This window comes from Bubalus kerabau, chromosome 13 (assembly GCF_029407905.1).
Source record: "Bubalus kerabau isolate K-KA32 ecotype Philippines breed swamp buffalo chromosome 13, PCC_UOA_SB_1v2, whole genome shotgun sequence".
In the NCBI taxonomy this organism is placed as follows: Eukaryota; Metazoa; Chordata; class Mammalia; order Artiodactyla; family Bovidae; genus Bubalus; species Bubalus kerabau.
In genome coordinates this window covers 33,911,160-33,924,483 of record NC_073636.1, presented here as the reverse complement: position 1 = coordinate 33,924,483, position 13,324 = coordinate 33,911,160, and the positions used below count along the sequence as shown (strand labels likewise).

Below are 13,324 nucleotides of genomic sequence, written 5' to 3'. Positions count from 1 at the left end.
CTAGCTCCTCTTATTCTGAGTCTACGAGCGGGCAGAGACTCCCGCTGAAGGCAGGAAGGAAGATGGTCCTAGCACCTCCGAGCGGGGAGAGAGATCCCAGCAGGCATGGAGCCCACCTCCTGCACTTTGTGGATGAGGAGACCTGAGCTGCAGAGATATCACAGACATGCCCAAGGTTAAGGGTGAAGCTGAGGGCAGGACCCAGGCTCCTCAGTGGCCTGAGGCAACAAGGCTGCGCTCTGTGGCTGCTTGATTTCTGAAATGGCACTTGTGCTCGGAAACAGTGACGCTGAAAAAAAAGCTAACAGGTTTCTAGCTTTAAATAGTGATTGGTAAAAATAAGAAAGCCTCCTGCTCCAGCTCTTTAGTGTTGTCCCCACCCCCCACCCCCATCACCTCCTGCAGGCAAAGGCCGGAATTAATCACTGCTGTTCACAGAGCAGCACTGTTCATGTAGCCTCTCAAAGATGCTGAAGCCTTGGGAGAGGGTGAACATCGACTTCCAATACTGTGCAAACAAAGGGGGGTGGAAGAGAAGGAGAGGCAGGATGGGGTGATAGGAGGCGGGCAGAGGCCCCGTTCTTGGTCCACGTGGTCTCTTCACCAGCCCAGGGCCAGCCTGGCCGTGTGGACTTGATTGTAACTCTGTGCGAATTCAGGAGAACCACACATGCTGGGGAGCACCCACCTCCCTCAGGCAAAACCCTTTGCTTTTAGAAAGGCAAAACCTCTTTTAAACACAAATACGGATCTTTCTAAAATGGATGGGAAAGTTGCACAACACTGTGAGTGTGCTAAAACCATTGAACTGACATTTATTTAATACAAAGGGTCAAAATGGTAGATTGTATGTTACGTGTATTTTAGCATAGTTTTCTAAATGGCGAAATCTCCTAATGGGAATAAAGAAAAAACTGGTCCATGTTTTAAGAGATCTGGCCTCTAGAGAGATGGCACAAGCCCTTGTGCTCCCAGGAGCCTGGAACAGCATTGAGCCCAGAGGGCTGGCCCAGGCGAGCTCTAATTAATGGGGAAACAGTCCTCAGAAGCCATGTTCCAAGGCCACAGTCACTGAAAGGGAAACAACCGTCAAAGAGAACTGATTCAGCTTGCCAGAACCCGTATCTAGTAGACACAGACCTTGCCCTGCCAGAACCCCCAGGAGATGCACCCAAGTCTTGTCTGTGTGGTCACAGTGCCAGGGTAGGGGTTACAGGAGCACACAGGCAGGACACTGTCGTAGAAAGGATCAGATTTGAGGACTTGTGCCGGGAGAGGCCTAGGGCATCAAGTTCATGTCACAAAAACTGACTTCAAGAAATACATGATCCGAATTCTCTGGCGCTTCAGTGGCTAGGACTCCGTGCCTTCACTGCCAGGGCTGGGTTCAATCCATAGTCAGGGACCTAAGATCCCACAAGCCACACAGTGCAGCCAAAAGAAAAAGAAAAAAAGAAATACATGATTCGATTTACAATAAACAAAAAAGACCTGGAAACAACAAAAATAGCCATCAGCAAATGAATGAATAAAGAAGATGTGGTACATATAAACAATGGAATACTACTCAGCCACAAAAAAGAATGAAATAATGCCATTTGCAGCATCATGTATGGACCTAGAGATTATCATACTAAGTAAAGTAAGTCAGACCGAGAAACACAAATATCACATGATATCATTCACATGTGGAAATCTAAAAGAATAGTACAACTGAACTTATTTATAAAACAGAGACAGACTCACAGATATAGAAAACACACTTATGGTTACCAAAGAGGAGAAGGGAATGATAAATTGGGAGCTTGGGGTTAACATGCACACTATGCTATGCTATGCTAAGTTGCTTCAGTCGTGTCCAACTCTGTGCGACCCCATAGACGGCAGCCCACCAGGCTCCCCCGTCCCTGGGATTCTCCAGGCAAGAACACTGGAGTGGGTTGCCATTTCCTTCTCCAATGCATGAAAGTGAAAAGTGAAAGTGAAGTCGCTCAGTCGTGTCGGACTCATAGCGACCCCATGGATTGCAGCCTAACAGGCTCCTCCATCCATGGGATTTTCCAGGCAAGAGTACTGGAGTGGGGTGCCATTGCCTTCTCCGGTACAAAAAACAGATAACTAATAAGCGCCTACTGTATAGCACAAGGAACTATATTCAGTATCTTGTATTACTATTTAATGTAAGAATTGTTTAAAGGACTATAGATACAGACATATATTAAATATATGTGTGTGTAACCAGATCATTCTGTACACCTGGAATTAACACAGTATTGTAAATCAACTATACTTCAATTTTTTAATCAGTTCCTCAAAAAGTTAACATAGAATTACTTTATGACCCAGGAATTCCACTCCCAGGCATGTGCCCAAAAGAATTGAAGGCAAGGACTCAAACAGATACCTGTGCCCTCATGTTCACAGCAGCATTATTCACAACAGCCAAAAGGAGGACACAATCCAAGCGTCCATCAATGGGTGAGTGAATAAACAACAGATGGTGTATATCCAATGGAATATTATTCCGCTGTAAAAAGGAAGTAAATTCTGACACATCCCACAGCACGGATGAATCTTGAGGATGTTATGCTAAATGAAATAAGCCATTCACAAAAGGACAAATGTCGTATGATTCCATTCACATGCAGAGCCGAGAGCAATGACATTCATGTAGGCAGGAAGGAGATGAGGGGTTACTAGGGACTGGGGAAGGGGGAATAGGGAGTCAGTGTTTCGTGGGGACAGAGTTTCTATTCGGGATGATGAAAAACTTCTGGAAGTGAATAGTGGTGATGGTTGCACAACCTTGTGAATATACTTCAGTTCAGTCGCTCGGTTGTGTCCGACTCTTTGCGACCCCAACCGCAGCACATCAGGCCTCCCTGTCCATCACTAACTCCCAGAGTTCACCCAAACTCAAGTCCATTGAATCGGTGATGCCATTCAACCATCTCATCCTCTGTTGTCCCCTTCTCCTCCTGCCCTCAATCTTTCCCTGCATCAGGGTCTTTTCAAATGAGCCAGTTCTTCGCATCAGGTGGCCAAAGTATTGGAGTTTCAGCTTCAACATCAGTCCTTCCAAAGAACACCCAGGACTGATCTCCTTTACAATGGACTGGTTGGATGTCCTTGCAGTCCAAGGGACTCTCAAGAGTCTTCTCCAACACCACAGTTCAAAAGCATCAATTCTTCAGCACTCAGCTTTCTTTATGGTCCAACTCTCACATCCATACATGACTTCTGGAAAAACCATAACCTTGACTAGACGGACCTTTGTTGACAAAGTAATGTCTCTGCTTTTTAACATGCTGTCAAGGTTGGTCATAACTTTCCTTCCAAGGAGTAAGCGTCTTTTAACTTCATGGCTGCAATCACCATCTGCAGTGATTTTGGAGCCCCCCAAAAATATAAAGTCAGCCACTGTTTCCCCATCTATTTGCCATGAAGTGATGGGACCGGATGCCATGATCTTAGTTTTCTGAATGAATATACTTGCTGCTGCTGAGTCGCTTCAGTCATGTCCGACTCTGTGTGACCCCATAGACGGCAGCCCACCAGGCTTCCCGTCCCTGGGATTCTCCGGGCAAGAACACTGGAGTGGGTTGCCATTTCCTTCTCCATTGCATGAAAGTGAAAAGTGAAAGTGAAGTTGCTCAGTCATGTCCGACTCTAGCGACCCCATGAACTGCAGCCTACCAGGCTCCTCCGTCCATGGGATTTTCTAGGCAAAAGTACTGGAATGGGGTGCCATTGCCTTCTCCGAATGAATATACTTAGTGCCACTGAATTATATACTTAAAATCATCCATTTCATGTATGTATATTTTACTACAGTTAAAAACAATTCTTCAGCTACTTAATTCCTCAGCAGAAAACCCACTTCACTCCCAGGTTTGCTTCAGGCCTCCACAGGCTGGGAGAAGCGGCAAGCAAGAGTGTTGGGTGAACTTCTGATTCTTGTAGGAGCACGCCAGATTTCCAGATCACATTGTCCACTGGAGAAACAATTAAATCCTGGAGACAATAGAAATACCATGAAGCTGACCAGCAAAAGAGGTAACAGAACATTTGAGCATCTCAGTTGCTCAATGGTCGCTAAAATGGGCAGACTGATGGGTTTTAGCTTTAACAGCCTCTTTGGGCAAAGAAACAGGAACAAAGGCCTGCCCCGACAACCACCACGGCGACAGGCGCCCAACAGGAGCCCCTGCCTGCAGGGATGCCTGCCCTTGGGGCTACACTTCCTCTCTGCCCAGAAGCATACACAGCACAGCAGCACATGTGACAACGGCCTTGGCAGCTGACAAGGCAAGGCAAGCGCACACCCCAGCCTGGCCACTGGACTTGCAGCCTAGATTCCCAGGGAAACTCAAGCCAAGCCTTGGTGCCAGGTGGTCCCAGAAGCACCCACCGGCCCCTCAGCACAGGTAAACAGATGCTGGCAGCCACTCTCACTACTGTGACCCCCTCCCCATCACCCCCTCCACCCCCTGCCCCCTGTCCCTCTTCTGTCTACAGCTCTGCCTTCTTGCCATTTCCTGGGAGCCCCCCACCTCTGCTCTCCTTCCTCAGGCCCCATGGGCTGGACATTCTTTGTGCGACCAGGTAACCTTTCTCATCCTTTTGACCTCAGCCCCAGAGGCATTTCCTCAGGGAAGCTTTCTCTGACCCCAAATCTAACCCAGGCCCTTCTGTAATTACCCTTTTATAAACCTGGTTCCTGGCTTTCAGAGCACTTAAATCGCCGGTTTTGAATTATACATTTATTAGTGGGATGACCTGAATAATATCTCTATCCTTTACTAGACAATAAACACCCGGACAGCAGAAAACATATCTGGTAATATTCATCATAATCCCAGCATCTCATACATTGGAAGGACTCGAAATTGTTTTTGAACGAACAGCTTAGACTTGGGGTTTGTCTCAATTTTGCCTCTTGTTCTGTGCCCTTTGTCAGCCACTGATCTTGCTGAAATATAGTCTTTGTAACAAAGCAACTTGTACCCTTTTAACATTTAAAACTGAGTAGCATCTTTCCTTTCCAGTGAAACAAAAAGAAAATTGAAAAATAACCAAGAACAAAATTACAATAGAGAATGTCAATTGCAAATAAGATCCTACAGATTCTGCTGCTTCTCCCATCGAGTGGCTGGGCTCAAGCTGTCATTAGGAGAGAATTTTATTTTAAAAGTGCCATCTGAAACTGCAAGGAGGTCTGTTAAACATCACAATTCCCAGGGCTCTTAAAAGGACCAAATAAAATCAATATATGGTACTTCCCTGACAGTCCAGTGGTGAGGACTCTATGCTTCCACTGCAGGGGACACGGGTTCCATAGCTGGTAGGGGAACTAAGATCCTGTATGCCATGAGGTGTGACCAAATATATAGATAGATAGATAGATCCCCTGGAGGAGAGCATGGCAACCCCCTCCAGTATTCTTGCCTGGAGAATCCCATGGACAGAGGAGCCTGGCAGGTTATAGTCCATAGAGTTGCAGAGTCGGACACAACTGAAGTGACTTAGCATGCACATACACACGCACATACACACACACACACACACACACACACACACACACACACAAATGATTAGGTACTTACTGTAAACCAGGTACTACGCGAGTTGCTTCCAAGACATTCTCTCATTTAATCCTTGTCCTAGAACTGAAAAGAAGGTATAATTGTCTGAATTTAACGTTTGAAGAAATTAAAGTCCTTAAAAGTTCAAAAAATTTGCTTCAACTTCAGTTGAGAAATACGAGACTGGAACTCAGGTCTCTCTGCTGCAGTGCCCATATTCTCCTGAGCCCAAGACTCCAGATCTTCCCAGGGTGTATCTCACCCAGCACTGCCCTGGAACCAACCAGCTGCTGGCTGTCTAGAATCCAGGAGGGAATGTAGAGGGTCTCTGCTTTCCACGTCCTTCCCAAACTCACTAGAAGTTTGGAATGCAGAGCACCGCATTCCCTAGTATAAGGGCAGCTGAGCAAGGACCCGGATCTGCTGGGGAAACCCAGTTCTGCAGAGCATCCCAATTCCGCCACTGTGCCAGCATCTCCCTGACTCCAGTGAAGGGGCCACTCGCCTCATGTCACCAAGATCTGCTTCAGTTCATGTTCCTACCCTGCCCTCCACTCCCTGGTGTGAGGTTCAAACAGCCCTCAAGTGTCTATAAGATTACGCAGTGAGAGGTTGACACTAAAGGAAGCTGTCTTTCAATTTACAAACGGTTTTTTTAAAAGTGATCTTACAACCTAAGACAAAATCCAGCTTTAAATTTTTGCCACTGTCTCCAGATCCAAAAGTACTGTTTCCTAAGTGTTTGAATAGAACTGCACTTAGTCCACTTTGGAATAGATGTACAGTTTCCATTCTGCTCTTTGGAAGGCCTTCCTGTGTTTATGGCAAGTTGTTTTCAATGTCAGTCACAGAAGGAGCAGAAAAACCCTCTTTGTTCAGTGCACCGTCTGGTGGTGTGTGCAGGTATGTCCTTAAGTGACAGCCAGGGGCTTCCCTGGTGGCTCAGTGGATGAAGATCCACCTGCCAATGCAGGAGACACAGGTTCAATCCCTGGTCCAGGAAGATCCCACATGCCTTGGAGCAACTAAACCCATGTACCACAACTTGTGAACCGGTGCTCAAGGGCCTGTGAGCTGCAACCACTGAGCCTGTGTGCCACAACTACTTAAGCCCATCATCAAGAGAAACCACTGCAATAAAGAAGCCCTTTGCCGTTGTTCAGTCACTCAGTCGTGTCAGACTCTCTGCCACCCCATGGACTGCAGCATGCCAGGCTTCCCTGTCCTTCACCATCTCCTAGAGCTTGCTCAAACTCAGGTCCATTGAGTTGGTGATGCTATCCAACTATCTCATCCTCTGTCATCCCCTTCTCCTGCCCTCAATCTTTCCCAGCATCAGGGTCTTTTCCAATGAGTCAGCTCTTTGCATCAGGTGGCCAAAGTATTGGAGTTTCAGCTTCAGTACCAGTCCTTCCAATGAATATTCAGGGTTGATTTCCTTTAAGACTGACTGATTTGATTTCTTTGCAGTCCAAGGGACTCTTAAGAGTCTTCTCCAATACCACAGTTCAAAACAATTCTTCGGTGCTCAGCTTTATGGTGCAACTCTCACATCCATACATGACTACTGGAAAACCCACAGCTTTGACTGTACAGACCTTTGTTGGCAAAGTGATGTCTCTGCTTTTTAACATGCTGTCTAGGTTTGTCATAGTTTTTCTTCCAAGGAGCAAGTGTCTTTTAATTTCATGGCTGCAGTCACTGTCCAAGTGATTTTGGAGTCCAAGAAGGTCTGTCACTGTTTCCACTGTTTCCCCATCTATTTGACCTGAAGTGAGGGGATTGGATGCCATGATCTTCGTTTTTTGAATGTTGAGTTTTAAGCCAGCTTTTTCACTCTCCTCTTTTACTTTCATCAAGAGGTTCTTTAGCTCCCCTTTGCTTTCTGCCATAATGGTGGTGTCATCTGCATATCTGAGGTTACTGATATTTCTCCCGGCAATCTTGATTCCAGCTTGTGCTTTATCCAGCCTGGCATTTTGCATGATGTTCTTTGCATATAAGTTGCACCACAATGAAGAATAGCCCCGGCTCATCACAAATAGAGAAAGCCCACACGCAACAATGAAGACCCAGTGCAACCAAAAATAAATATTAATTGAAAAAAATTGACAACCAGAAAAAAATAAAACTGAAAAACAAATTTTTTGAAGTGACAACCAGAAGAGGTTCCACTCTTATTTTCTAGGACCCTAAGATTAATTACTCTAAACAAAAAATACCCCCAAAAAAGTCAAAATACTAAGAGCTCGATGCTTATGTTTTGAATGTCTAACCAGGTTGGGAGTGGGTAGCTATTCTAAATATACACACACTAAGTTTACTTTCTGGAAAGAGACATTTCCAACCCCTACTCCAAGTTCAAGGAAATTCAAACACCACACACACAGACACTCGTCTCATCCGTATTCTCACCAAAGATAATGAACAGAGTAGACAAATCAAGCTGACAGGTAATTTACCATTAACTGTTTGATTTCATCAGTCTAGCCACAATGCATTATGAACTAGGAAAATTAGACAAGTCAAGAGGCTGATAGTATCAGTGTTTAATGTTTATTTTCCATTACCTGGCAGCACAATTATTCTCAGTAAAATATATTCGTTCTCTAAGAGAAAAACTTTTAGCAGTTTGGCTAATAAAATAGTTACTATTACAATTTCAAGCAGACTCAGCTACTTGGAGAAAGAGTCCGTGTGCCTTTTATTGATGACCGCGGTGACAGCTGGAAAACCATGCCGATTTATCACTCTGTTTAGGTGAAATGAAGGGAAACAGGACATTCTCCACACAAATAACTGCCATACCCACTAAATGAGAGCTGCTTTTCTCTTTCCCTTTTGAATGTCATGCAGAATGTCGTCATTTTTAAATGAGTTGACAGTTCTGTGCAGGTTATCACATCCCAAAGCAACAGAGGACAAAGTTGTTAAAAACCTTACATCAATATGTGACATAAATAAATGTCACACTTACTCTAGTGCCCTAAGCCCAGGTATAAACTCATCCAAAATGATGGCAGGTTCCCCCTGCCTATCAGACTTTCCAGAAATTGAGTTTTCAGAAATTGTTGGTTTGAGATGAGCTTCACACACAAACATTCCTGTCATAAGGGGAAATTATTCTTCCCAATGCTCTGTTTTGAAAAACCAATGGGATGGAATACAACTTTGAAAACAAGTGTAGATTCCTTGCTCTTCAAATGTAAGTTATCAATGTTCCTAATTTTACCATTTGTGGCCCTTATGACCAGCTACCAAACAAAGCAGCTGAGAATCCAAGAAAAGTTTCAAGATAATGTCTTCTTAGAAGTAGAAAGATAATTTCAAGAGCGTCAATGCCAAAAGAGGGAAAAGGCAGTTTCTAAGACTTAATAAGGTCCATCCTAGCTGTTTACCACAGATATGCTGAGGGCTGATATGAGAAGGGAGGGAGGGAGGAATAATAATAATAAAGCTGTAGCAAGGGCTTCAGTGTACAGAAAACACAGCACCTGCAGTGTGGGGACGAATGAAACAAGAGGGAGGAATACGTGTCATTTCTCATTCACCCTCCACTTGCTAGTTGAGCATCCATTGATTCTTACATGAAACACATCACTTCATGGTTGCTCTTTACTCCTTTATTCATTTTTCTCCTGGATTATTGGTCTTTTCCTTCTTACTTTCTAACAGATCTTTAAATATTAGGGAGATTAGCCCTTCATCTATAACAGATTGTGGTAATCATGAAAGAATAGTAAAAGAATATACAGCTAATAGCTATAGTAAGAGAAGTGAAATATTGAAAACTACTAGAGACAAAAGACTAAAGGAGGGGAAGAAACACCATTCCATGTTTATGGCTGTGAAGAATTTTTAGGAACTGAGGACAAGAGATCAAATGTTACTACAAAAGTTGATTACTTCACCAACATGAAAACATTAACAGCTTTGGCATACTTCCTCCTCATTCTCTGTAGCAGTGGCATTACATTTTCACTCGCAGGGTGTATGTAGTCATTAAGGACTATATACCCTCCTGTTGGCCCTCACTGAGTCTTATTTCTATGAGCAGTTAAATGTTTAATACACAACAACCAGTGCTTATGCTGATGTTTCCGAGACTTTTTGGTAGCCTGAAACTGTAATCTAAACTTCTGTAATCGGTCCTAAACGATGGGATCATGAGAAGGGTCTTGAATTCTTAAAGGCAGATGACAATGTACGCCTTTTCTACTTCAAAGTTGGATAGAAAAATCCCTTGACTGACTCTTTCCTTGAGAATCTTAAATACATTGCTTCCATTTGCATCTGGTATAATGTGTTACTGTTGAAAATTCTGATAATCTAATAATTTCCTTTACAAGTCACGTGTCATTTCAAATAGATGCCCCATAGGTTTGCTTTTCCTTACAATCCAGTACAATCCATTAATTCCATTAGAATGTCTTATTGATGGCTATCTTAGATAATTAGTTATACTGACATTAGTTTTATGTTAGCTATATTAATGTTATTTGGTATGCTCTAATTTCTTTTCTAACTTAAGGAAAGTACTCCTGAAATATTTTTAATGTCTTTTACTTGCCCTTGATTTCCGTATGAACTCCTATTGATTCTGTATTTGACTTTTTTATCTATCTCCATTGTCACTTTAAAATTTTTTTTCACATCTTTTAAGGCATTATGTTTTATTTATCTGCACTTATGTTTCTATTTACAGTTCTGAAACATTTTAAATTCTGTCCTGAGTTCTGTCATCTTAGTTTCTGTAATTCTGATTTGATGTTTACTTTCATGTCTTATACTATTCCTTAAAAACCTTGAGTTCATTTTGAAATAAAAGATTACAGTTTTCTTTATGGGCATATGTTTCTGGAATGCTTCCATTTGCATAGGGATGCTACTATATTAATTCTTTTTTTCCTCACAATTTCATATGAGATTTGGCTTTGATGCTATTATTTTGCTCAATGTAAAAGTAATCTTCCTGAACTTTTGGACTAGGGATTCAAGAAAGGTTCATTACCTTATCAGATTCATTCTGGTGTTGTTTCTGAATTGTGTTAAACATTATGGAAGAGCAGGGGAGGGAGCTGTGTGCTGAATTTTGGAGGGGGCTAGGCTCCTTCAACCAATGGTTGGGTGAGGTGCAAAAAGCTCAGCAGAACTATCTGAATTCAGTAATCTACACCAATCAACGTACAGCCCAATGTTACCTGCAATTCAACACCAGCAGCCGCTGAGCTCAGGCTGGTCCTGTCTCCCTCCTCCACAGTCAAGCTCACAGAGGCTGAATCAAGAGGAAAAAGCTGCAGACCCCGTCCACCAACCCATGTTCTGGAGAGTGCTGAGCCAGTACCTCACCTTTGACCCTAGGTAATAAAGTTATTCACTAAAGGAAAAAAAAAAAAAGCATGGCAGTTTGATTTCTGGGACTTCTTGGCTCCATCTCCCCTGCCCACCCTGACCTAGACAATCTTCTTGATCCACTGTCCCTATCCTGCCCAATTTTGATTCCACTCCCAGCAACCCTTCTTCAATTAGAGGCCTTGCCCTGGAAGGGACCTCTGACAAGTTAGTTTTGAGAATTCCTAGCGGAGAGTGACTCAGCCCCTCCAGTCCTGGTGGTTACACTGCGGTCCTCCTGTCCTCGGGTCTGTCAGATGCTACCCTATGGTCTTTCCTGCTCCTCTCACAGACACCGTATCCTTGCAGATCTTGGAGCGGGTGGAGCTTTATCCAGTCGCTTGTCTTTTGGGGGCTGTGAGGGTATGTTTCCTAGTTTTGCTGTTGTCATTATGTTGTTGTTTTAATGTGAGAACTGAAAAACTATGCTGTAACCAGCACGTTCCCAGAATCCTTTTCATGTGTCTTCACACAGGAGGTATGATGTGGATTACTTATGTGACTGCTAACAACGTTGTTAAATCCACGATTTTCCTGAAACTTTAGCTAATGTTCCACTCCACATTTTACTGCTTCCCACCATGATGATCCATCTGCTGTTTATACCCAGGCCTCATCCACTGAAACGATGCTTCATCAAAGCCATCAATATTTCCTGTATTTATCTGACAAATTTGCCTAACTTCAACTCAACAAGTACTCAAATTATATATGTCATTCTCAACTCAAGCTACCCAATCACACAGCAATAAATCTCAGCTCAATCTCAGCAAACTAGCCCGACCAAAACACTAGCAGCTGACCGGAAGGCGTATTCATAATTTATAATAAAACTACTGAGACTGACCATTTCAGTTCACCTACTAAGGGTTTTACGTCAGAACTAAATATACACCAGTTGTCATAATACCAATCTCAAAAACATAAACACAAAAGCAGGGACTCTGTTTCATTCACCATCATATCCCCAAAGGTTAAAGCTCTGTGTTAACAAAACATATTCATATTTATTAAACAAAGTCAATGAATTTGTTGAATGAATAAATGGGATCTTATAAGACTGTTTATATTAAAGTGTCTTCCCAACCTCCTATGCAGTGGGAGATGTTTCAGAGCTGCCTGTTATCTGAAAAAATGATTTCATATCATCTGACGCTGGCTGGCTTTGTGGAACTACTGATGCCAACTGAATATGCTCCAGCTGCTTCCAAGAGTGGTTAGACGGGTAAGAAGGTTCAGCTGTTGGTACTGGCCATGCTCAGAATCAATTTGGCTAACATAACAGGTCAGGAGGCGGAGCCATAATAAGAGGGTGTCATAAGGTGCAGCCAGGTGTCAGGAATGACACATCTGATCTGGTTTCCAACTTAAGTGTTGAATTCAGGGAAACTCATAGAACTAAAAATCCTGGGACCCCCCCCCTCTATAAAGGGAGGACCACACAGTTGTGCTGGCTTCCACAGAGGCCCTTGATTCCTCTTCAAGTCTACCTGCTCCAGGAAATCTGGACACCGTGGACACAAGAGCCTCAGGAAGCCCCAATACAGCCTGTGTGAGCAGCCAATCATCTGACAGTCCAAGGCAAACAGCAACTGCTGAGACAAGCCGCGTGCATAGTCACCAGAATGCACGTAACACATAAAAAAGAAGTTTCAATATGTCCCATAAATAAAAATGAACTTAGCTTGAAAACAGATACCCACAACAGGTAGACAAGCTGTTTCATCATCAAACAATATGTGAACACGCCAGAATATACTTTACTTAAATGCATCACAAAGTTTAAATAGAAATAACATAACTAATTAAGATGCTTCTTCCCTTAGGCTCATCCTTCTGAGTGACTGCCCAGCCATTCGGCTGTAGGCATGCACACACATTCTGGGCCTCCATAACCTAAGACTGTGAATGTGAGGTCCCAGTAGGGTCTGTCCTGCTTGATCCATCGATGAGACTCAGTTTTACTTAAGTGTTAAGATACCCATTTCTCTTGACCAAATATATAAACAATCTCTCAATGTCCAGGAGGAGGCCCTGAGTACCAGGCTGAGTCTCCACTAGTCATGACCCTGACCTGACAGCTGTTCTAACTTCTACTTACGCACAGGCCTTGTTGATAGTTTCCACAGTGTCACATCTCATTCTGATGTCAGTACAGATTTCATGACATCACAGGGTTCACAGCAACTTGCAGGTTTCACTGCTACTTGCGCTGTGAGCCACAACAATTAGAACTACCTAGCGAATTCCCTGGTCCAGAGGTTGAGATCCATACGTTCACTGCAAGGAGCATGGATTCAATCCCTGGCTAGGGAACCAAGATTCCACATGCCTCAATTAAAAGTTCC

General features: G+C 43.5%; 1 long non-coding RNA gene across 1 annotated transcript; it reads right to left on the bottom strand.

The window, feature by feature from the left end:
- Positions 1–793: 793 nt before the first annotated feature.
- Positions 794–13,313, bottom strand: LOC129625508 (uncharacterized). Its single transcript, XR_008701483.1, has 3 exons — positions 13,078–13,313; positions 5,607–5,669; positions 794–1,406 (listed from the first exon to the last, which is right to left on the bottom strand). It is a non-coding gene; the product is annotated as an uncharacterized LOC129625508 (long non-coding RNA).
- Positions 13,314–13,324: the final 11 nt, after the last annotated feature.